The sequence below is a fragment of the Pteropus alecto genome, unplaced genomic scaffold (assembly GCF_000325575.1).
Source record: "Pteropus alecto unplaced genomic scaffold, ASM32557v1 scaffold170, whole genome shotgun sequence".
Classification (NCBI taxonomy): domain Eukaryota; kingdom Metazoa; phylum Chordata; class Mammalia; order Chiroptera; family Pteropodidae; genus Pteropus; species Pteropus alecto.
The window spans coordinates 1,790,619-1,794,496 of NW_006429634.1; the positions used below are offsets into that span (position 1 = coordinate 1,790,619).

The 3,878-nt window shown below is 45.8% G+C and overlaps 1 long non-coding RNA gene across 2 annotated transcripts in view; it reads right to left on the reverse strand.

The window, feature by feature from the left end:
* LOC107196253 overlaps window positions 1-3,878 on the reverse strand; it is a 147,254-nt gene that overhangs the window by 58,842 nt on the left and 84,534 nt on the right. For both annotated transcript variants that reach the window (XR_001517658.2, XR_003047978.1), the window contains exon 2: window positions 516-627. This is a non-coding gene — a long non-coding RNA (uncharacterized LOC107196253). The remainder of the gene's footprint in view (window positions 1-515; window positions 628-3,878) is intronic.

The window sequence follows — 3,878 nt, forward strand, 5'->3', positions numbered from 1 at the left end:
TCTTTTTTAGTACGAAGCATCCTCCAAAATCTCATTCATCACCAAGCGGGCCACAGAGACCGCTCCGGTGGGCCTGAGCATCCTGGAGCAGCAGCCAGGGCAGAGGAAGAAAATGCAAGTGCTGCAGGAGCGAGGCATTTGCGCGACAGCTGAGGCTCATTGGAGCCGGGGCGGCAGTGCGCGGGTACCGAGTCTGGCTGCCAGAGTGCGCGGCGCGCACAGGGTTACAGCCGCCGCCGCCGGTGATTGACGCGCGGGGTCACTTGAGGCTCACGCCGCTCCCCCAGCACCAGGCCGAGCAGCCCGCTCAGCCCACCGAGGGCACCGCACGCCGCGCGGCCGCCCACCCGGCCACCCCTGAGCCTCCACACCCGGACACCGTGTCCAAGAAAGGCAACGACAAAATGGAATCGCAGCTCGCTATTTTACTTCTCCAGGGCGGCCTCAGGCAAAACCACAATAAATAAAATCAAGCGCAAGGAATCCATCCGCCGAATAAAAATCCAGTCCCCTACCTTCGGCCTTGGGATGGCAAACTGGTCCTGTGTTCTGTGACCCACGGATCCAGCCCCTTCTTCATGAATTATTCCGGTCAGTCAGGATTTTGTGCATTTTTTTCATGAACACCTGTTTCAAGTAAGGGGTAAAAACCTCATTGAAAGAATTATCCTTAAAACAGAACCTGTGCACACATTTGTCCATCCAGGCATGCGTGTGTGTTTGTATACACACATATGCACACGGAATATACATGTACATTGAAGCACCAAACTAGGCAGTTGGATAATGGGAGAGTCAGCTGGTTGTGAGCATGCTCGCGCCGGGAACAGATCCACCCTCTGTTATTCCTCTGAATAAATATAAATCACGATCAGAAACCCAAACAGTAGCATCCCTCTCGAAGTCTTGCTGTTGAAAAACACAGAATAAATTCAGCCTGCAGACATAGAATCTAATCAGCAGCTGTTTTCTGAATCCGGAGCCAACCCATGCCTCGCTTGCCTTTTCCACTATGAGTCCAGACCTTTTTTGAAAGAGGTTTTAACCTTTTAAAGATACAGTACACTAATTATCAATTCTGAATAGCTATCGCTCCTAGCACAGGAAGTCAGTCCCATGCCTAAAGCCACAAAGCAGGCTTGCAGAAGTGATAAAGATTTCATTTACATATATCTGTGCTGTTTAAAAAAATTCCATATATCTATATCTATCTATATGGAGAGAGAATGCAAATGCAATACATAAAACTAGACACACATTTATTGCAGTGATGAGCTCCTCAGTGACTAATCAGCATGTTATGTAAACACTCTGATCCTTCACTTCTGAATACACATGTTCACAAGATCAGACAGGGAACTCATGTTACCCCCTCATGAGCCCCTAAATGCTGATAAAGCACCAGGAAGCTTGCCAAGGTGGCTGAAGGAAGTGGGGATTTCTGCCACCTCAGACTTAACTACAAGGCACTCCTCACCCTGTCCTGCTCTGAAGTCTCAGGTGCCGTGTCCTCCAACCCAAAAATCCTCTGGCACTACTTCTAAACTGTAATGTAATCTAGGACCAAATCTTGTTCCAAGACACATTTTTTTAAAACCAGAATCTAGAATCAAAACTACCAGCTGAACCTTTAGAATCTCTAAGACACAGACTGAGGCCCTTCTTCAAGATTTTGTTAACAAGATGGTTTTTGTTTTTGTTTTTGTTTTTTTAACTTTATTTTTTAGGGCTAGGATGAGCATGGGGTAGAAAAATCTGGTGGGTGGGGGATAAATAATTCCCAGCCCAAAATTTTTTTAAAAATTATTTGTCAAGTACTTCAGCCCTCCAGATGATGTTTATTCCAGTTTTGTTGTGGCTTTTTAAAAGGCAGCACTGAGAAGAAACCAAAACTCCTAATCTTATGTTTGAAAAGAAGAAAAATGTCTTTTACAGTTTCTTTTTCACCCTGGGCACCTTGAGCTTCAGAACAACTGGCGCTGGCTGCTTCTCCTCCGGTTCCCACCCAGCAGCAGCAGCTTACCTGAAGAGCAACCCTGGTGTTCCCACAGCCACTCCCCAGAGCAGGTCCCTCTAGCCCTAGCATCAGAGCCCAATGTACTGACACCCTCCCACCTCGTCGCATGCACTGCCTCTGCTGCCCCCTCCCAGATACACACACACACACACACACACACACACACACACACACACTTCTCTTTCCCCCTTCCATGCTCGTTAGCAGAAAATTATCATATTTCATGTGTCATCGCCCTAGCTATCTGGGCCTGTCACTGATTGGCTGGGCACTGGCTGCCGGAAATGCCACCAGCCATACAGCTTGGAACTGGCTCTCCTCCGGCCACCACAGATCTGAGCCCAGGAGACTCTGTGACAGGCATAGACCTACCACAGGGAGCCTGTCACTCCTCTCCCTGGTCCAGCTCCATGCCCTCTCCCTTTGGGATGGGACTGCCAGGGGATGTGGAGGGAGCATCTAGTGGTGCTGAGAGCTAGAGCTGCCTCCAGCTGCAGGGAGAGAGGGAGCCGCTGAAAGCCCTGCTCTTCCCAGCATGTGGGGGAAGAAATTAAAGATGTCTCCATTCAGTTTTAAAGATTTGGAGAAAATGTTCCTGACAAAAACGGTGTCTCCTCACATTAAAAAGAAAATTATCAGTAAGGCTGGGTGAAAACAAGATTTTTCACCCTACGGGATTTATCAGCTGTTGCTGTTATTCCCCATCTAACATCAGGGGCACTGAGGTATCATAATCCTAATATCCCAAGGCTGGGCAATCCAGAAGGTGATTCAGTCCATCCCCTGTCCTTAAACAGAACAGCTCTTTCCCCTTAGGAAAACTCACCAGAGAAGGATCCTTCTTAACAGGACTTTGTAATGCCACACAGGTTCCTAAGAGTTAAATAGTCTTTGTAGTGGCCAATCTGAATCACTTTGGCTGTAATTTAAGCTTAGTCCCTCCAGCCCTATCTCTAGAAGTTTTAATGTGACTCATCATGTCTCGCCTCATTCTAGTTTCCTGATCAAATTAACCCCTATCTCTCTGGACCTTTTTGTCAAAGTTGTTTCTCCGACCTTTAATTATGCTGCTTTATTGTTTAGACTTTAGAAACAAGGTTCCCACAGCTAGATGAGACTGAAAGGTCATTTGGTCCAGCTATCCATGTGATGCTTCAGTCCCCACTACTATTCTCACACTGGGGCTTTGGGTTTGGGGGATGGTAAATTGGGTTGGTACATTTACTCCACCCTACCCACTCCCCCAAAAAAGTATATGACCAAAACATCAGTGGCAGTGCTGGAAACCAAAGAAAGATGCCATCAATAAATCCAACATTTTGAAGACTATGGAGAAAATATAAAGTACACAGAACGTGGGTGAGAAAAAGCTGATTAGTGCTGATAAGCTCACAAATCTATACAGATTCTCTAAGAAGAAAGTACACAGGTTTCCAGAAAAAAATCCTTAAAAATTCCAAGCCCAGAGGACCAAAAATTGGATGAGAGTCATGGTCATCAATTCAGAAGCAAATTAAAGGAAATCAGGAATTAGGCTGGTTCTCTTCACACAGAATGGCAGTTATTCAGCAGTGTCTTTGGAAGTGGGAAGTTTATTCCTAATATGGGTAGAAGTCAAGGATTGAATAGGGGCAAGATGCCAGTTCATTTAGGGATGCCACAGACAAAAAAATATAGAAAGAAAAGAGACTTATAATCAGATAAGATGTAACAAAGGGATCTAGAATATCCAGTATTAGCCTATGAAGAGATCCAGAAGGAGACGTCATTAATGGAGAGGGAAAGCAATAATCAGGGAATAACTAGAAGAATATTTCCTTCAGTTTAAGAAATACTTTAGGCTTTTAATCATAGGGGTCTA